This window comes from Heloderma suspectum, chromosome 3, assembly GCF_057233095.1.
Source record: "Heloderma suspectum isolate Gila_16-S chromosome 3, 16-S_ref, whole genome shotgun sequence".
In the NCBI taxonomy this organism is placed as follows: domain Eukaryota; kingdom Metazoa; phylum Chordata; class Lepidosauria; order Squamata; family Helodermatidae; genus Heloderma; species Heloderma suspectum.
The window spans coordinates 39,990,048-40,012,146 of record NC_139460.1 but is presented as its reverse complement, the minus strand read 5'-3'; positions in this window follow the sequence as shown (position 1 = coordinate 40,012,146).

Sequence of the window (22,099 nt, the reverse complement as noted above, 5' to 3'; positions counted from 1 at the left end):
AAATGGACGAGATAGGCATGCAGTTGATCCATCAGCCACAACTTTTCTAGCCAGTTGATGTTTAGTGTTATAATGCTGGTGACCTGCATGCTCCTTCATCTTGTTATCACCATCCATGGCAAGAGGTTAGAGGGGTTTGAGGAATGATATATAGTTCCTTATTTAAAGTTCAGTTTGGGCTGCGGTGTTTTTGCTGTGTTAATATAAACTCATGTCATTAGGTGGGCATGTCCTTGGAGCGGGGGAGGGGGGGTTGGATGCTGCAGAAGTACGGATGTACGAAAGTCACTTACCTTTCTGCGGATTATGTTCATGGGGGGGAAGGCGTTCCTTCCCTCCCCCCGGAATCCTCGATGGGGGGGAGGCACTCCGGTCCTCCCCCCCGGAATCCTCGATGGCCAGCTGTGCTCCGTGGCGGCTCCGCTGAGCAGCCGGCCAGGCCCAGGCCAGAGCCGTCTGCAGCCGGATTTCCGGCCGCGGAGGGCTCTGGGTAAAAAAAAAAAAAACGCGTACGCAAATGGCGGCAGCTATGGCCACCGCCATTTGTGTTCCTTATTTTTCACCGTCTTAGTCTACGTAAATATTTACGTAGACTATTACGGCGAAAATAAAGGGGAACACAAATAGCGTAGTGGGCACTATTTGCGTCCCTTTTTGATTCGCTGTTTTAGCCTACGTACATATTTATGTGGGCTAAAACAGCGAATCAAAAAGGGACGCAAATAGCGCCCACTACGCTATTTGCGTTCCCCTTTATTTTTGCCATAATAGTCAATGTAAATATTTACGTAGACTAAGACAGCGAAAAATAAGGAACGCAAATGGCGACGGCCATAGCTGCCGCCATTTGCATACGTGTTTTTTTTTTTTAACTGGGATGTGATAGGCTGCGTAAGTCTTTACGCAACCTATCATGTCTCTGTAAAAAAACAAACAAACAAAAATGACAAGACTGCAAATGGCGGTGGTGGTGGCCAGTCGGAAGACCAGCCGCCGCCGAAGCCGCCGCCGCCCAGAACATCCGCCCCAGGTAAGTCTCATCTTGGGGGGATCCGCAGGGGGTCGGGGGGTAGCAGGCCATTCCGCCACAGATTTCGGGGGGCCGACTGCACTGGCATTTGGCCTCACCGAGATCCATGGCGGAATTCTCTGACATCCCTATGCAGAAGTCCTCTCTGCCCGTGGCCCACTCCCATTACACGCCCTTCTCGACCCTTCTGAGAGCTTCTCTGTGTCAAGGATTCCAAGCCTTCCCACTGAGTGATGAGGCAACTGAGACTCCTCACTGTGCAATCCACAAACTGTCTATTCAGCTAATAGCACCTCTTCACCCCCGAAGCGACTACAAAAGCTAAGAGCTGTCCTCTAGGCCTTAGCAAAATAAGTCTTTTGGGAAGAGAGCTCCTGAAGGCAGGGCAGTTGCCTTTCAACTCCAATGGACAGGTTTCCTGACTTTTTCTGGTCTCGTCCCTTCACATAGGTTCCTCCTGGCCCAACTTCTGATGGGCAGCAAATTGGGTGAGATGCCTCCCACCTCCTTTCAGCTCCACATGCTTAACTCTGCAGTAGGCTCTGGCATCTGTCAATCCTGATGCTCCCTCCCCCTCTGACAGGGCTGGGTTCTGGGGGTGGGGGGAAGAGATGATCTCTGAGCCTGGCCATCCTCCTCAATAAGCCTCTGGGAAGGTTCTTCACTGACTCCAGGGGCGTCTTGGGGAATTCCTCCCCCCTCCGCTCCCTGTCTCTGCTGGGCTTCTTCTAGCTCCATCACCAAATCTGAATCAGAGTCCTAAACCAAACCAGAGTGCCAGGATTCCCTTTGCCCCCACTGATCTTCAAATGCTGAATCAAGCACAGACAGGAGGGTTCAATCTACAGCTTTTAATTCCATTACCACAAAGGGTCATAGAGATCCAAATTCTCAGTTACTCTCAGTCTGCAAGGAAATGCCTTCAGGGGGTTCAAAAGGTAGCTGCGAAAGTTGCCCACCATTTAAAAGAAAGGCGGGCTCACTAGCCTAACGTAAGGGGTGGGGGGAGGTCTCTCGTGAGGCTTCTAAAAGGCCAACCGGGAAGACCTTCTAAGTTCCGCCCCAGCCATCTCCCTCTTGGCTCTGCATCTGCGCCTTGCATCTATATATTAATTCAGTCTCGCCAAACACCACCTCTCCCTGTTTGCTGACTCTCACAGGAGGAGTGACGAGGGACCTTCCTCCAGCTGGACCTTTGAAACCTGAGGAGCCTGCCTATCCATGTCTGGACTAGCCTGGGAACATACCTCCCCCATGTCTGGCGGTTCCTTTTCAGAATCTGAACTGCTCTCCCCCTCCCTGCGCTCAGAAGCACTCCCAACATTGAGGGCCTGGGCTCAATCCTGACACCCTGCCCCAATGGAGCACATTTCCAAGTGGATGTGTGAATTGGTGGGCAGAGGGGAATCCATCAGTGAAGGCCAGCAGATGGGAGAATATCCGCCGCCTCCTAACCCTCTCCAGCCAATGGAAATTGAAATTAGGATTACACTGCAATTTATTAACTAAACTAGACATTTTTCAGCCTGTGCAATGTACTAAACTGTGCATTTAGTGCCAAAGTACATGTGACACAATGGGCAGTATCCAACTGTGTCACTGTATTAGCGCAAATGATGTTGCACTAGTGGAAACTAGGTTCTGAACTGTGTGCATGGGGAATTCAACTAAAGTTACATTTGCACAAGCATGGTTGAACAAGCGGTTTTGCATAACTCTTGTGCAACCTGGTGTGCAATGCATGCATTGTGCAAACATTGTGCATTCCTGTTGTGCAACCAGTTACGCAAGTGCTTGCACCCATTGTGTAACACGTGAAATGCATTGTGTAACCGGTTGCGCAACTGCTCCTACAACCAGTTGCACAAACATAACTGGCAACCACTTGCGCAATGGGAAGATTCAGAGGAGCTCCATTAGAGCTATTTGAGCTTGTGGAATGTCACTGTTGGATACTGCCCATGATCTCATGTAATTTTTCTTAGGTGTTTTCTTCTCTTCTAAAATGCAGCCATAGAGTTTGAAAGCTGCAGCAGAAGATCAGCATGGGAACAGGGATTTCCTACCTCTCCAGGTATTTTCCTGCTAAAAATCACCTATCCCCAGCAGCTTTTCTTCTGTGGATGGAAAAGCAGCTGAGTTGGGCAAGTTTTTAGAGGAAAACTGTAAGAGGGAAATAATTAAGACACCTTTCTCTCCAGCTCCACGAAGCGTTCTTTCAGCTCTGCAACTAATTGTAACAAGAAAATGTTGGAGAAAAACTATATGTGACAGTGTTGTTTAGTCCTTAGTTGCAGAAACAGGAATGGAATATGCTATAGATGTGGAGTGTAACTGATCTAACTGAGATGTTTATAACAGATCCAATCCATGATGCCAGCCAGTATTCCAAAATACCCTGGGTTAGTCATAGGGTGGTCCATCCCAGGATTTATACTAGACCGTGGAGGAGATTCTAGAAGAAAGAATGGAAAAGTCTGGCTGATGCTGAATGTAATGATGGATCCTGAGCATTAGAGCATTTCTACACAAGGCTTTTATTGCACGCTCGTGATTGGTCACTCATGGACATTTGCATGTCCTTTATACAACGCCATCAACCTCCAGGACATCTCCTGAGTTTTCTGACCTTTATCCCTCTTTTTTAAAGATTGGAGATAAGGCAATAAGGAACGTTAATTTGATAAATTGGTGTGTGTAATTGCTCAGTTCTGCTATAACAACAGCACCATCTAGTGGCTGTTAAATGAAACATATAGAACTTGCAGTTAATGGAATTCCCGCATGCAAAGCATATGTCCGCCTGTGTAAAGGAGCCAATCTTAGGGCGCAATCCTATCAAGATAGGAGGCCGCCTCCAAACTCGGAGGTGACCGCCTATACAAGGCAAGACAGGAGAGGCACGGGGGGGGGGGTCGTGCTATTTTCTGCTAGACAGGGGGGCCGACCAGGAGAGGAGGCAGTGTGTACGACACATAGGATGCACATAGGATGTGCCGTACACGTAGCTCTGCTCCCCCCATCCCGGAACGCCCCCAGCCCTGCCCCTTTTCAGTTGCTCCACGCTCCTCTTCCAAGCATGGAGGACAGGGCTCCTTTGCACTGCCTCTGAGGCCGTGCAGACGAGGGGGGAGGCCGGTTTTCCAGGAATCAACCTCGGAGCACAGGCTCCGAGGTCATTTCCCCGAAAAAAGCATATACTACAGCCCTCTAGACAGTGTCTAGTGGCCACAGGATTACTCCCTTAACCCTGTAAAGAATCCGGAAGCAGAAACCCCAGTAAGGATGTGGGATTTTAGCTTCATGTGGTGAAGCTCTCTAATTCTCCAGGTATGTTGTCTCCCAGGAGGACAGATTAGAGACGTGACTGAAGGTTGCCTGCACTCATAAAGCCCACTGACAGATATCCCTTTCTTCTCATCCATGTGGGAACAAATGATACCGCCAAGCGGAGCTACGAAGAGATCACGTCAGACTTTGAAGCTTTGGGAAGGAAACTCAAGAACTTTGGGGCCCATATAGTTTTCTCATCCATCCTTCCAGTAGTTAGAAGAGGGATAGAAAGGGAACAAAAAATACTCCGGTTGAATGACTGGATACAAAGGTGGTGCCGACGAGAGAGATTTGGATTCTGGGACCACAGGCTATACTTCCTGGAAGATGGGCTGTTGGCTAGGGACGGGTTGCACCTCACAAAGGATGGGAAGAATGTGTTTGGCCACAGCATGAAGAACTTCATCAGGAGGGCTTTAAACTGAATCCTACGGGGAAGGGAGATGTAATGTTGGGGGTAACAATGGACGTAGGCGCATGCACTGCAACGGAGAGAACAGCTCTGATAGCGCCCAATAATAGTCTTCAGACACATGTGGGAAGAAAGCCAGACTATGAAGCACATGGTCTTCGATGTCTATATACTAATGCCCAGAGTATGGGAAACAAACAGAACGAACTTGAACTCTTAATACAAGAGGGAAATTATGACCTGATAGGTATAACTGAGACTTGGTGGGATGACTGTCATGACTGGAATACAGCAATTGAAGGATATAACTTGTTCAAAAAGAACAGGAGGAACAGAAAGGGAGGTGGGGTTGCACTGTATGTGAAAAATACATATCTCTGCACAGAAATACAGGAGGAGGAGCTTGGTAGCCCCATCGAGAGCATCTGGGTTGAAATAAATGGAGCAAAGAATGAAAGGAACCTGGTGGTCGGAATCTACTACCGGCCACCCAATCAAGGAGAAGACAAGGATGAAACTTTTGAAAAGCAAATTAGCCAATGTTTTAAGGAAGCATGATGTAGTAGTAATGGGGGACCTCAATTTCCCCAATATTTGTTGGGAGACAAATTCTGCAAAACATGGCCCCTCCAGGAAATTCCTGACTTGTGTGGCGGATAACTTCCTCCTACAGAAAGTAGAGGAAGGAACTAGAGGATTAGCTATCCTTGACTTGATCCTAACCAACAGAGATGACTTAGTGGATCAAGTAGCAGTTACAGGAACTCTGGGGGAAAGCGACCATGTTGTATTTGAGTTCTTGGTTCTAAGGGAAGTAAAAGCTGAGTGTAGTCAAACGCGTACCCTGGATTTTAGGAAAGCTGATTTTAATAAACTCAGAACAATGATCAGTAAGGTCCCATGGCAAGTGACGCTAATGAGAAAAGGAGTCCAAGATGGGTGGGAGCTTTTAAAAAAGGAAATTCTCAAGGCACAATCACAAACAATTCCAACAAGAAGAAAAGGTGGAAGACAACAGAAGAAGCCAATGTGGCTTCACAAAAAGCTTAGGGATGACCTGAAAACAAAAAAGGACACATATAGGAAGTGGAAAGAAGGCCAAGTAACAAAGGAAGAGTACAGAATTGCAGGGATGGCGTCAGGAAGGCTAAAGCTGAGAATGAGCTGAGGTTAGCAGGGGATGTTAAAAACAACAAAAAGGCTTTCTTCAGCTACGTGCATAGTAAAAGGCAGAGGAAGGAAATGGTGGTTCAGCTATTAAATAAGGATGGCAAAACGATAACAGATGACAAAGAAAAGGCAGAGGTGCTCAATTCCTACTTTGGCTCAGTCTTCTCCCAAAAGAGGGTCTATGACCCCCCCTGGCAAAGGCGAAGTACAGGCTGAAGGGGCAGGATTGCAGCTTGAGATCGATAGGCATATGGTCAAGGAACACCTAATTACTTTGAATGAGTTCAAATCTCCAGGGCCAGATGAACTGCATCCTAGAGTAATAAAGGAACTGGCAGAAGAACTCTCAGAACCGCTGTCTATTCTCTTTGAGAAATCATGGAGGACGGGGGAAGTGCCAGATGACTGGAGGAGGGCTAACGTTGTCCCTCTCTTCAAAAAGGGTAAAAAGGAGGAACCTGGGAACTACAGACCAGTCAGTCTGACATCAATCCCTGGGAAAATTCTGGAGCAGATGATAAAGGAATCCATCTGGAAGCACCTTGACAACAATGCCGTGATTACTCGAAGCCAACATAGATTTGACAAGTCCTGCCAGACAAATCTGATCTCATTTTTTGATCAAGTAACCTCCCTTGTAGACCGTGGGAATGCTGTAGACATCATATACCTCGACTTCAGCAAAACTTTCGACAAAGTGCCCCATGATATCCTGATGAGCAAACTAGCTCAAAGTGGGCTAGATGAAACAACCATCCGGTGGATCCACAGTTGGCTACAGAATCGGACTCAAAGAGTGCTTATCCATGAGACCTTCTCAAACTGGGGAGAGGTAATGAGTGGGGTACCGCAGGGCTCAGTCCTGGGCCCAGTGCTCTTCAACATTTGTATTAATGACTTGGAGGAGAAGGTGTAGGGAATGCTGATCAAATTTGCAGATGACACAAAATTGGGCGGGATAGCTAATACTTTGGAAGACAAAAACAAAATTCAAAGTGATCTTGATAGACTGGAGCACTGGGCAGAAAACAACAGAATGAGATTTAATAGGGATAAATGCCAAGTTCTGCACCTAGGAAAAAGAAACCAAATGCACAGTGACAAGATGGGGGATACGTGGCTCAACAACCCTACAAGTGAGAAGGATCTTGGAACTGTTGTCGATCACAAGCTGAATATGAGCCAACAATGTGATGTGGCTGCAAAAAAGGCAAATGCTATTTTGGGCTACATTAATAGAAGCATAGCTTCAAAATCCCAGGAAGTACTAGTTCCCCTCTATTCAGCACTGGTTAGGCCTCATCTGGAGTACTGTGTCCAGTTCTGGGCACCACACTTTAAGAAGGATGCAGACAAACTGGAGAGGGTTCAGAGGAGGGCAACAAAGATGATCGGGGGACTGGAAACAAAGTCCTATGAAGAGAGACTGAAAGAACTGGGCATGTTTAGCCTTGAGAAGAGAAGCCTGAGGGGAGATATGATAGCACTCTTCAAGTACTTGAAAGGTTGTCACAGAGAAGAAGGCCAGGATCTCTTCTTGATCATCCCAGAGTGCAGGACACAGAATAATGGGCTCAAGTTACAGGAAGCCCGATTCCGGCTGAATATCAGGAAAAACTTCCTGACTGTAAGAGCAATACGACAATGGAACCAATTACCTGGGGAGGTGGTGGGCTCTCCCACACTAGAGGCCTTCAAGACAAGGCTGGACAGCCATTTGTCAGGGATGCTCTGACTTGGATTCCTGCATTGAGCTGGGGGTTGGACTCAATGGCCTTGTAGGCCCCTTCCAACCCTACTGTTCTATGATTCTATGATTCTATAACTCTACATCTGCTAATCTTATTTTGCATCCTGGTTCTTATTCAAGAGTATCCCAGGCCCTCCGACTACTACAGTAGCATTACTGTTTGAACATTAACTCGTTCATGTCTGGACATTGTTTTTTGTTTTGTTTTTAACCATACAGCTTGGCAGCCCACACCTAAACATTTGCTCTGGCATATCTCCTTGTCATCCCAGCATAACATCCTTGTCACATTGGGAGAGTGCCATACTTTGCAAAGCTGCCCTCCTCTGACTCTTTGGCCCTGATGTAGCCGTGCTGCAGGCTTTAAGATTTGGTAAAGGACTACACTGTCTAGACTAATCTTTTGGATTCATCATAATCTCTTGCAAGGATCCAGAGAAATAAAATGGGGGCCTTTTAAACTTTAGTTTAACTGAATGAATGCTTTCTTCTGTTTGAAAGAAATTAACATTACTGTAATTGGATAAAATAACAATACAGCATTTTAAAGCTTTCAGGTTCACTGAATTAAGCATCCATTGCTTTGGGTTTATGTAATTCCATTACTTCTCTCATTCTTCATGTGGGACCGATGGAAAACTGTGGTTCAAAATTGGGTTTCTAATACAGTAGAACAGGTTATGCTAAAATGCACATTAACCTATGTGAACAAAATTAAGAAAACAAACACCACAGCACCACCACCCCGCAATATTGCCTTTGTAATTCAGATTTTTAGAATGTAGATAGCAGGGATTTTAAAACAGACAGCTTACCTAAAATGGTGTTTTGCACATCCATATATCTTTCTCTTTCCATTTTCAGTTTTCTCCCCTTGATTGACTTTCGGTCTGAAACTGTGAACCCTATGGGATATCTCTCTTTCCATTTTTGCACAGCGCTTACTTTTAAGTGCTATGGATTTAATAATTAACAAAAATGACAACAGCAAGGAAGGGGAGGACTAGATGTGGGGAAACAAACTGAAGCTTAATCCAGAGAAGATGGAGATACTGATGCGAGGAGGGAAAGCTAATCTGGAAAAGTATTCAACCTCTTCCAGATGGGGCTGCAGTCGCTCAGAAAGAGCAGGTGAGCAGCTTGGGTGTGCTCCTGGATCTGCTCTTGGTCCTGGATAGACAAGTAGTACCTGTGGCAAGTGGTGCTTTTGCCAATTTGGGCTGATACCTCAACTGTGGCCTTTTCTAGAGAGTGCTGGTTTTGCCACAATTATACACACCTTGATTACTTTGACACAGTGGAGGCCGGTGGCTCTGATGTCAGTGAGTCGGTGAATTCTAGGGATGTTAGAGAATTCCGCCACGGATCCCGGGGGGGCGAATTCCAGTGAATTCGGCCCCCCGGAATCCGTGGCAGAACGGAGTCCCCTGCTCCACCCCCCGCGAAAGCCCCGCGAAACGGAGCCTACCTGGCTGCGGCTGCGGCTCTGGTGGCGGCAGCGGCAGCAGCTCCGGCCACTGCCGGGCTGCTGCAGCCACAAATGGCAGCCGTCATAGTGGCCACCATTTGCGTCCCTACGCCAGCCCATGATAGGCTACGTATATATTTACGTAGCCTATCACGGCTAAAGCGGGGATGCAAATGGCGTCCCCTACACAGGACGCCATTTGCGTCCACAGCAACCCGGCAGCAGCTGGAGGCCCCGCTGCAGGTTGGCCCGGCTGGCGGTTCCTCAGCCTGGCCGCGGAGTGGAGCCAGCCGGGCAGCATTCCAGGGGGGAGGAACGGATCGCCTCCCCCCCCATCGAGGATTCCAGGGGGAGGAACGGATCGCCTCCCCCCACCTGCGGAACCTGGCAGAGCCAGGTAAGCGGGGTTTCGGACATCCCTAGTGAATTCGCTCCAGGTTTCAGTTTCGTCACAGAATTGAGATCCAAGCACTACACAGGGAGCATTTTCTTTTGTGTTTTCCCACTACATAACCTCTAGTTGGCACTGTGGTATAGTGGAATACCTCAAATACACAAGTGAAAAAAGTAGTTTCTTTTACTTTTACAATTAAATGCCGCATTTTCCCTGCTCTAAAAAAAAGTTTCCAAAAGTGCTGGTTAAACACAGAGTGAAACTGGAGGTCACAACATTGTCTAAAGAACACATAAACAACCATGAATAGGGAATGATGAGCGCAGGATAAATGCTTTGTGCAGAAAACCCCGGGAAAATGGGCTATTACTTCTGATGGTGAAAGAAAGTGTGATTTCCTCTTGTGTATTTGCACTATTCTGCTATACCACAATGCCACCTAGAGGTTATGTAGTGGGAAAGCAGGAAAGGAAACTTTCTTCATGTAGTGCTCAGATCTCAATTCTGTGACGAAACTGAAAGTAGATACAGCAGATTAATAGTCTCACATAGAAAAGCCCTCTGTTGCTTTTTTTATTCTGTTACTGCGGTGAAAAATCTTGTTCGTTTTAACTGTATTTTTATGTGATTGTCAGCTTCTCTGGTGACACTCATAGTCAATGTTATAGAATAGAAATGTTTGCATGAATAATAATAATAGTGATGATGATAATAATAGTAATAATGATAATAATAGTAATAATAATGGTGTATCAATGTGCATGACACTTTACAGAGTAAGAGTAAAAAGATTAATTCCCCGAGTAACCTAGAGTGCAATCCTATGCATGTTTAGACAGAAGAAATGTCCTACGTTTCCCAACATGCCTCCAGCCAGCCATGCAGACTGGGGCATGCTGGGAATTATAGGACTATTTTTTGTCTAAATATGCATAGGATTGCACCTTTAACAATCTAAATTTTGACACAGGGGAGGAAGATGGAGATGAGGGCAAATAGGTATCAGTCCTGGGTGTTGGGCAACTACTAAATCAAGCACCATGGATCCTGCTTGTTTCTTTTTATTCCTTAAACGCCTCTTAGAAAGTATATCTAGGCATTGCACAGATTAAAACACAATATAATAAAATGCCTGCTCTTCAAGCATCTTCTTTCCCTGAAACCCTTTACGGTCTTTCTGGGTCCAAGGTGAGTCAATAGCAGGCCTGGGCTAGGAATACTTCACAGCCCAGAGAGCACTCGGACCTAGAAACCTGGTGGCTCCTCAACTGGGCAACAGCATACAAACCTCCAGGTCCCCTGGTCTCCCCACAACAACTCATGTCTATAGGGAAAGTATATGTGTTAGGGTGGCCATATATCGTACTTTACAGAAGACAGTCCTCTATTTTGGCAAGCTGGCAGAGGACTGTCTTCTATTTGATTGGCTGTCAAGTCCAAGTTTTGTTTAAGGCAAAGACCCACAAAGAGGGAGAGCAGCAGGAGCCTTGAAGTTGCCCATCAACATTTAGCACCTGGATGGTAGACTGAGCAGGCACACAGGTTATCCGGTTAGTCTTCTTGACCACGGTGGGATGTGTTGTATTTCTATTTAAATTGTAGATATTATTTCTAAATGTGCACCTAGACATAGACATTTGCGTATGCAAACTTATGCACATTGCTGTCATCTTTTGGAGAGATGCCGTTCCCCCTTTTCAGCAATGCGTAGGTAAAGTGAAGCATCAAGTGGACAGCCATGAACTCCGTGAACTGCAGGTGCATTTTGAAGATAATGTTACAACGGTAAATGAAAGCTAAAGGTTCTCTAGATGTTTTCCCTAATTGGAGCTATAGTGACTCTGAGCAGCAGATGGAGTGCCTCCATTTCAGGTTGTGACGTAGCATCATGGGCAAGGACTAGCTGATCCATAAGGTCACCTTCACCTCTGTGTGGTGAACCCAGTGTTGTCCTGAATTTGGAAATGAATTTGGGAGCCCTGGGTCTGAATCCCATTTAAGACATGGACTGAAAAGTACTTTCCACAATACAACTCCGTCTTTTTTCTTTTTGAAATCTCTTGAAGCTGAAAAACAGTCTTTAAAGATTGTATGAGATGGCTTCCTAAACTGCACTTTGCAACATGAAATGGAGGCAACTCCATCTGCTGCTCAGGGTGACCACAACTCCAATTAGAAAAAAAACTTTTAGAGAATCTTTAGCTTTCATTTACAGATTGCAAGATTATTTTCAAAAATGTGACTTCAGTTCTTGGCTGTCTGCTTGACTCTTCATTTCTCTCAAGCACACATTGTGTGCCTGTGATTGGTCACTCACATTTTTTTGCAGGTCCATTGCATGACATCGTCAACCTCCAGGGCCCCTCCCGTGCTTTCTGGCCATTATACCATCATTATTCTCAACAGGGAAAACCTGATAAGAGATCTTATCCTGTTTTGAAGCATGATACATTTCTGGTGAATTTCCAGAATCCTGCTATATCACAGCACCATCCAGTGGCTGTATAATGAAATGTATAGAACTTGCCCAGAAAGAAAATCCCCAGAAAAAACACGTGTAAAGGAGGCGATCTTAACCCTGCAAGGAATGCCGAAGCCCTGGTAAGGGTGCGGGATTTTAGCCTCGTGTGGAGAAGCCTAGTCCATATACCCACTTTCTCTATATATTGCTCTCTCTGAATCTTTATGGCTCCTTCTATTTCTTTCCCAGCATTCCCCTATATATCTGTCTCCCTCCTTTTGCATGCATTTTCTTGCACTGCTTCTACAAATATGTAGAGATGCTTTTTCAAGCTGGACTCCTTTGATTTACACCAAAGAACACAATGGACAGCTGGTTCAAAGGTGAGGGTGGAACAGAATACGATCCAGTGCTGAGGTAGAGCAACGGTATGCAGTGAAGCTACAATCTGTGCCAGAGCAGAGAATGTGAACAATCTCTGATTTCTGAAATTAATATATTTCCATTATAAAGAAGACCTGTTCAGAAAGTGTGTAAAGTACACATTTTTGGGGAGTGAAGTGACTCGAAAGAGTGAGCGCTTTCTCCAGTCAAATTGTTCTTTCGTTTCAGAAAATGCTCTAGAATATTACATTACCAAGTTCTCCCTAGGGTCAGTTGTTGCACTAAAACATTAATGATCAAATAAAAATGGTTTATTTAACTCCAGAAAGACTTAATGGCATCAAATTTTAACATAAATTCTCTAACCCTAGAGACCTATGAAATATAATATGGAGGAAAAATTGAGTACCATATGGAAACTCTAAAATATTCAGTATTTTGAGATGTAGTTCCAGGGGGAGGAGGGAGATAACTTAATTTTATTACTTCTATGTAATTAAAATGGCTTTGGAGTTGGGAAGAGAATGCAGATTAAAACTGACTTCGTGAGAGCCAGTGTGGTGTAGTGGCTAGAGTGTTGGACTGGGAGCCCAGCGATCTGGGTTCTAGTCCCCACTCAGCCATGGAAGCTCACTGGGTGACTTTGGGCCAGTCACAGACTCTCAGCCCAACCTACCTCACAGGGTTGTTGTGAGGATAAAATGGAGAGGAGGAGGATCATGTAAGCCACCTTGGGTTCCTTGCAACAGGAAAAAAGGCGGGATATAAATGCAATAAAATAAAATAAAAATAAATTTTCAAGCTTACATTGTGTACTGTAGAGAAAGGGATTAGACCTACAGGAAACTTACAATTTCTGCAAAGCTGCCTTCATGCAAGGATACTGAAGTACGTTGTCTACATGGCCAGTCTCTATGTTCTATATAGTGTTGGGCTGCAGTTATCTTTGTGAATGAAAAGGTATCTTACTTCTCACTGAAAAAGCCAAACTCTGCAGAGCTACAAGAGGACAGTTATAAAATGATGTGCTCTTTGAAATGATGCTCACAAAATATGGACACAAGTTATAATGTTAGTGATATGAATGCACCTGAGTGTATGTTATATATCATCATGGCAAATGCTGTGGATAAATCAGGCAAACTGTCAAGTGGCTGCACCAGCATGCACATCCTTAGTTCAACCATGCTGTTGAGGACACCCTGGTTAGCTGATGCTTTGGTAATCACCTCCTCCCATCTGTGCTTGTCCAGACCTTAAGATCATCCTCAGCGGCCCTTCTCCATGAGCCCCTGCCAAAGGAAGTGAGGCGGGTGGCTACTCGGAGGAGGGCCTTTTCTGCTGTGGCACCCCAGCTGTGGAATGAGCTCCCTAGTGAGGTTCGCCTGGCACCTACATTGCTTCCTTCCAGCGCCAGGTGAAGACCTTTTTATTTTCCCAGGCATTTTAGCTTTCTAGTCTTTTAGCTTTGCTGTTTTAAATCTGTATTTTAAATCTCTGCATTGCTGCTAGGTTTTATTCTGGTTGTATCGTTATATTGTGGTTTTAATGTTTTTATATTTTATATTGTTTTACTGTGTGCTTTTCGGTTTTAATTTTTGTGAACTGCCCAAAGAACTTCCGCTGTTGGGTGGTATAGAAATGAAATAAATAAATAAACAAACAAACAAACAATACTCAACCTTAGAAGATGCAGAGCCAGTGCCCAACCCAAACCCATACGGTCCCTTGCCTTTCAGAGCTGATGTCGGGGGTTGGCACACATCTCAGCAGCAGGGCAATTGCTGACCACCACAGACACCTGGTTCTGGGGCTGTGCCTCTGGCCGCTGACACCTGCTTACCCACCCTGTCCCAAAGGGAGCACTCTCACAGGCAACATAAGGGGGAAGAAGGCGCATCAGCAACCCCCGCCTGCTTAGTTATTTGCCCTGTCTCTCTGTGAAGCAATGGGGATTGGGCCCAGAGGCAGTGGGAGATCAAGTGGATGGCTGAAGAGAGGAGGACAGGAGCCTACTGAGGATATCTTGCCCAGGAGACCCTAAAATTCTGGAGCCAGCACTGCTGTCTTGCTCCAGGGTTTGATCAATCACTTGCTTGAACCCACAGCTTCCCTAGCTATAGCAGTGCAGAGGAGGGAATGCATAAGGAAAGGGTGCTTTCTGGACCACTTAGGGCAGCAGTGAGGAACCTCCAGCTTGTGGGCCAAATTTGGCCTGCTCAGCCCATCTGGCCAGAGGGGAGAGGGGGTGAGAGAACGACTGAGCCCCAGCACAGTTGCTTTGCTCCTTCATTGCCTTCCCCATGATTGGGAGGCGATGGAGGGACAAAACCGTCTGAGTCCAATTTGCTGCTCTGTCACCTTCCCCACATGGGAAAGGCGATGGAGTAGCAAAGCTGCCACCTCGGTGGATTTTGCTCTGCTCAGCATTTCCCTAGCTGGCGAAAGCCTGGGCAGAGCTAAGCCAGCTCCCTGACTGAGGCACCAGCTGGAAAAGCTCTAGCCCATGCTCTGGCCAGGGACCCAATTACATCAGAGAGGGTGGGGGCCCTGCCCCTGACATCACAGATGGGACCCCATCTCCTGGTATCATCCAGCCTGTGGGGGAGGAATTCAGCCCCTGGTCCCAAAATGGTTCCCCAGCCCTGGCCTAGGGGAAGGGCTGCAGTTCAGGAACAATGTCCATGGTTTGGATGCAGGAGGTCTGACGTTCAGTCCCCAGCATCTCAAGGGAAGGCTGTGGTCTGAAACCCTGGGATCAGCTGCTGGTCAGTGTCGGTGGAGGCTGGTGGCTCTGATGTCAGTGGATCCGCTCCAGGTTTCAGTCAGAACCAGACAGAACTCTAAAGGAGCAATCCAAGGTGCAAAGTTCTGACATCAGAGTTCTGACTGAAACCCGGAGCGGATTCACCGCCCCACTGGCATCGGAGTGGCCACCCCACCAGCCTCCACTGTTCAGTGTAGCGTGTACTAAGCTAGATGGACAAATGGTGTAAGACAGCTCCCCATATTCCTATATTTCACTTCTCTCCAAGCTAAACCGTGACAGAAATCTTCTGGGACAGCAATGGACTGTTAAGTCACAAGTCCACTTCTCGCTGGGAAAATTCATTGACAATTAGGTCAACAACAAGGGCGATAATTCCTTGTAGTGTCCTTCTCTTGTTTAATGATGTTTTCTTTGAAGCAAGGCAATGCAGTGCTATTCTAAAAGATTCATCTAAAATAATGTTTCTTTTTATATTTCCCTCCATCCTCTTCAGGAAGCAAGACCTCTACGTGCCCTCGTAGTAAATCACAAGTGATGCTTCTGGGACACGTGTGTTTCGTTATACTGATTACTCATCTGTTGAGAGTTCAGTATATTCACTCTTCATTATATATTTAGTGTGAGGATACTTATTCTATCAATTACTATCTATTTGCTTCTCATGTGCTTTCAGCAGCTTCATTAAAATGCTAAACCACTCCTCTTGGGCATGTAAAGCCTGATAGGCAATTCCAAGGTTAGATTTCCCAATAGCAACCTGCAAAATTGGGTTTTGCTTATCATGACCCCATCAGCAGATATTTGATATCCAGGGAAACATGGGTTTATTGGCTTTCTGAATCTCCCAGCAACTCCACTGCTTTCTAAAATCTGCAAATCTTATCATGTTGCCCGGGGGGGGGGGGGGGGGTGCTTGTGTGTGACTGTGTGTGAGAGTGAGAGAGAGAGAGAGAGAGAGAGATTTTAATAGGTTTGGGCAATGCTAATGAAGGAAAAGTTATCCCTCCAAAGAAAATGATTTGTGCTATAACTGCATTTTCCTACCCAGCCTCCTCATTATGTAAAGCATCCATAGACATACTGCAATAGCATTCATTGCTCTAAGTCAGGAGTGGGCAACTTTCTGCTCTCCATATTTTTTGGACTACAACTCCTATGAGCCCTAGCCAGTATGGCCAGTGAACAGGATTATAAGAGTTGTAGTTCAAAACATCTGGAGGACACCAGGTTGCCTGCCTTTCCCTGCTTTCCATCAAGCAACCCTTTTAAAGCCAGATCATCACTGAAACATAATTTATTCCTTCCTCTCACATTTTAATGTCTGGACAACTTTGTCTGTGATGGAATGACCTTTTACAGCGTTTGAAAATTAAATATCATTATAGAAGTAAAGTAAACATGAAAGTATTGGCTTGCAGAAGTCCCAAAAACACACTATTCTTCTTCCCCCACCAATCTTCAGCACTGGTTTAATTAGTCCTAAATAATCCTGAGATGTTTACAGGTAATAGGTTTTTTTTTCCCCAGATGCTGTAATTGTCCTGGGGTGACTCTGACTGGACTCTGTCCAGATCGGACTGGATCAGCCAAATGCCACAGCCCCCAGGCCCATTGAGGGGGGAATCACTGATTACACAGACCCAGTCTGGCTGGGTCCAGGAGGTTGTAAATTCCTCCTTGAGAGAGGGAGTGGTGCCTGCCGCTTTAAAAGAGGTAGTAATTAGACCACTCCTGAAAAAGCCTAACCTGGACCCAGAGGATGTTAACAATTATAGGCCAGTGGCCAACGTCCCCTTCCTGGGCAAGGTGCTTGAGCGGGTGGTTGTAGGACAGCTCCAGGCACTGTTGAATGAAACGGATTATCTAGATCCATTTCAATCAGGCTTCAGGCCTGGTTTTGGAACGGAAACTGCCTTGGTCGCCCTGTAGGATGACCTCTGCTGGGAGAGGGACAGGGGGAGTGCAACCCTGTTGATTCTCCTGGACCTCTCAGCGGCTTTCGATACCACCGACCATGGTATCCTTCTGGATAGGTTGTCTGGGTTGGGAGTTGGAGGCACTGCACTACAGTGGTTCCGCTCCTACTTGGATGGCCGATTCCAGAAGGTGGTGCTGGGGGATTATTGCTCTGTGCCATGGCAATTGTGCCATGGGGTTCCACAGGGCTCTATTTTATCCCCCACGCTGTTTAACATCTACATGAAACCGCTGGGGGAGGTTATCCGGAGGTGTGGGCTGAGGTGCCATCAATATGCGGATGACACCCAGCTCTATCTCTCTTTCTCATCAAAACCAGGTGAGGCAGTGGCTGTTCTGAATCAGGGCCTGGGCACGGTAATGGACTGGATGAGGGCTAATAAACTGAAACTCAATCCAGACAAGACAGAGGTACTGTTAGTGGGTGGTTCGTGTGCCCGGCTAGGTGATATTCAACCTGTTCTGGAGGGGGTTGCACTCCCCCTAAAGGATCAGGTTCGTAGTTTGGGGGTGCTCTTGGATCCAGAACTGTCACTTGAGGCACAGGTGAACTCAGTGGCACGGAGCACTTCTTATCAGCTTAGGCTGGTATACCAGCTACGCCCTTATCTGGACAGAGATAGCCTAGCTACAGTTATCCATGCTCTGATAACTTCTCGTCTGGATTACTGCAATGCGTTATACGTGGGGCTGCCTTTGAAAACGGTCCGGAAACTTCAGCTGGTCCAAAATAGGGCAGCAAGATTGTTAACAGGGACTGGCCTGCGAGCTCATATTACTCCAGTACTTTTCCAGCTGCACTGGCTGCCAGTCCATTTCCGGGCCCGATTCAAAGTGCTGTTGTTAACATTTAAAGCCCTTAACGGCTTGGGGCCAGGTTACCTGAAGGATTGCCTCCTCCCATATGTGCCTGCCCGGACCTTAAGATCATCATCAGCGGCCCTTCTCCGTGAGCCCCTGCCAAAGGAAGTGAGGCAGGTGGCTACTAGGAGGAGGGCTTTTTCTGTTGTGGCACCCCGGCTCTGGAATGAGCTCCCTAGTGAGGTTCGCCTGGCGCCTACATTGTACTCCTTTCGGCGCCAGGTGAAGACCTTTTTATTTTCCCAGGCATTTTAGCATTTTAGCTTTCTAAATTTTTATCTTTGCTGTTTTAAATCTGTATTTTAAACTCCTGTACTGCTGCTAGGTTTTTATTGTGGTTGCATTGTTATATTGTGGTTTTAATGTTCTATATATTTTAAATTGTTTTATTGTGTGTTGTTTGGTTTTAGTTTTTGTGAACCGCCCAGAGAGCTTCGGCTGTTGGGGGGTATAGAAATGAAATAAATAAATAAAAATAAAATAAATAATAAATAAATACAAGCACTATCCATAGATGCAGGCAAGAAGTGGTTCTTATTCCCAATGAACAGAATTGTTGCACTTCCGTTTGGAAGGTTTAATCTTTGTGAACTTTCCAGAGAGCTTCAGCTATAGAAATATAAGGTAGAAATATAAGGGGAGGTATAGAAATTGAATGAATGAATGAATGTTGCGGTGCTAGTGCTGGACTAGATATAATACTAGACCGGACATAGTTTTTTCTGCCCTTTTTCTGTTTGTGAAGAAGTTTGTACTTTAAGAACCCCTTTCCTTAAAACAGAAGCTCTGGAGCTGTTATAAAAGCTTAGTAGATAACTTGCATAGACTCCAATTAACCACTATCAGCCATGAGAGCTAAATGCTACCAAATACTAATTAAGGGTGTACACCGACCAGAGGAGGGCAACAAAGATGATCAGGGGACTGGAAACAAAGCCCTATGAAGAAAGAACTGGGCATGTTTAGCCTTGAGAAGAGAAGACTGAGGGGAGATATGATAGCACTCTTCAAGTACTTGAAAGGTTGTCACAGAGAAGAAGGCCAGGATCTCTTCTTGATCATCCCAGAGTGCAGGACACGGAATAATGGGCTCAAGTTACAGGAAGCCCGATTCCAGCTGAACATCAGGAAAAACTTCCTGACTGTAAGAGCAATACGACAATGGAACCAATTACCTGGGGAGGTGGTGGGTTCTCCCGCACTGGAGGCCTTCAAGATGAGGCTGGACAGCCATTTGTCAGGGATGCTCTGACTTGGATTCCTGCATTGAGCAGGGGGTTGGACTCGATGGCCTTGAAGGCCCCTTCCAACCCTACTATTATATGATTCTATGACCACAAGATTTGGTTCAGACCCTGACCGGGCCATTCAGAAAACAGCCTGATTCACCTTGGTGATACGGAGGCTACCTGATTCAACTCAGGGCCAAATTCAGATCCCAATTCAGAAATCCAAAGGTTTGTGCCTCCCATTGCAAATGAACTATAACATTTTTGTTGTTTGACGGAATTGGATGACATTCACAGGCATGGTAACCCCTTACTGTGAAACCTGCCAAATTTCAGACATATCAGTGGAGTGTGTGTGTGTGTGCTAGATGCCTTTACATTTTTTTTTTAAAGCACTTTGCTATTAGGAATTCAGGCTGCAATGTCACAAATGAAATCTCATGTGTACGTTATATACTGATCGATGGATGGATGGATGGATGGATGGATGGATAGATAGATCCCTTTGCAGGCTCATTCACAAGAGCATGTGACTGCATCGCTATTGGTTTTCATTCCTCTTCAGCACTCTTTCATGATATCTTTAGATTTACATTGACACTGAATTCTGGGTGAGGTTGATCTTGCAGCACAATCCAAGTAGGCTCGTTGCATTTTGGTTCTGGTCATTCTGCCATTTCAGCAGTTTATAGTGCTGTTACACAAGTGGGACCTGCAAGCGCTCCTGTTCAGGATCCCAACCAGCCATGCCTTCCTCCAAGATATTATAAACCATTAGGACTCAAGCAGGCCAATTTACTCCTACTCCTCTTTTCCATTCCCCCCCCAACTGACATCCTCAATTTTCTGTGGCTCCTGGAGGCCACTGACTATCTTCAGTCCCAAGCTATTTGAAGGACCACCTTCACTTGCACCAGCCTGTCTGCACTCTGAGGTAATCAACAGAGGCACTTCTCACCTTCCCGCCACCAAGGGTGGTTAGGCTGGTGAGGGCCTTCTCAGTGGTGGCTCCGCGCTTCTGGAATCAATTTCAAGAGTGTGTGTGTCAGGCCTCTTCTTTGCAGATCTTCAGGAATGCTCTGCAGAGCCACCTGTTTTTGCTTAAGTCGGGGCCACTGGTTTTTATTGATAATTTTAATTTTTAATGATTTTAATCGGCAATCTTTGTTTTTATGGCTTTTATTGTGTCCAACGTATGTGGTTTTTATCCTTCAGTCTGCCTTTAGAGGGTCCCACCTTAAAGGCAGCCTAGAAATATTTCTAGATAGATAGGCTTAGCTGGGCTGTTTTGGTTCTTTTCTCTTTACTTTTCTCATTAGTTTTCAAATTTATATACTTCTGTGTGCCTGAGGAAAACCTCGAGTATGTAGAAGAAGCTGCCACATTATTTTTGGGTGGCCTTGTTTCACTTCCAAACTGATAGGCACTCAGTCACCTGAGTTCACGACTAGTGTCCGAGATGTATTACAGAAACCCTACCTTCAGCTTGGGTGGCTGCCACTGCTGCGTTTGCCTCGCATGAAATTGCAAAAGCCTCACTGGTTGCCGAAAGGAGGAGAGGCTACTGATGTTTCTTGCTAGGTCGCAGGATGAGAAATTACAGATGCTGTAATCAGAAGCCGAAAAATACAGAAAAGGAAGAGGCAGTATTTGCAGCCTTTATGTATCACATGCAAAGCATTCTTTCCCTGCTGGTTGCAGTGTACACCATGTAAACTTATAGCAGCACTACACATTATAATAACAAACATGTATTTACCAAGCATATGCCTGACCGATAACATGAATCCAAGGGCAGGTGAAGGTATTTGCAAGGAAAAGACGGGTGGGAAGTCTGAGGACCGCCTGCCTGCCTGCCAGTTCACCCCTACAAAGCTCCCCCTGCCATCAGATTAGCAGGCTAAGAAAAGCATGGGTTTAAGAACCTTGAGTTTACTGCATAAGATATCGTTCTGCCCTTATATGCTTATGTACGCAGCAAATCTGCTGAGCTCTCAGGAATACAAATTGGAGAACCACCATAACTGGAGGAAGAACCTTGCACCAAAAGAGTTCACCCCTGATTTTTAGGGATTTTGTGTCCCCAAATGTGGTAAGCACTGATTCAGCTGCAATTAATTTATAGTAATGTCAGCAGCTACTTGGAAAATATACCTAATTATTTATTGTTAGCATCATTATTTATGAAACATTTTTACTATTTGGTGCTCTTTGCATCTGTCACCATCAAAGGAATCCTTATGTCAACTCTGTAAGGCTGTTATGGGGCTGAAGTTGAGAGATTGTGGCCATCTAGTGATGGAAGTGGCAAGTGTTATATCAAAGATATTCATAGCTCAGGTTCTTAGCTACTATGCTACACTGGTTCTCTATCAGTGCCAGCACCAGGTTTTTGAGAGCCCTTGGGCAAGGGACCCTCAATGGCCTCTGTCCTTTAGTGAGTCTATCTTCTCACCACCATGGTCACTAGCTGCTATTGCTCCTAATCCTCTTTCTCATCGTTGCTACCACTTGCTTGCTTGGCAGGCAGAAAACCAGTGAGGAACTAGATAGAGGTAGAGTAGACCAGTCCTTCTTCTTAACATCATCTTTGTCTGGCTCAGAGTGAGAGGCAGGTCAACAAGCCGGTTGCAATGGTGAAGAGATGGAACAAGTTCAGGGGAGTCTTGTCAGTGGATCCTTGACGGGGTGTTGGCCCTCGACAGGTGCCCAGCCATGCCTACCCTTGACGCTAACCCTGCTCCCTATTGTTCTCGTAGTTGATCAACACAAAAAGAATTAGAGCTAACGCTACTGAAGGCAGCAGAATTCCACAGTTCACTGAAATCGACAATAAAATAGGGATGTGCAAAAGTCACTT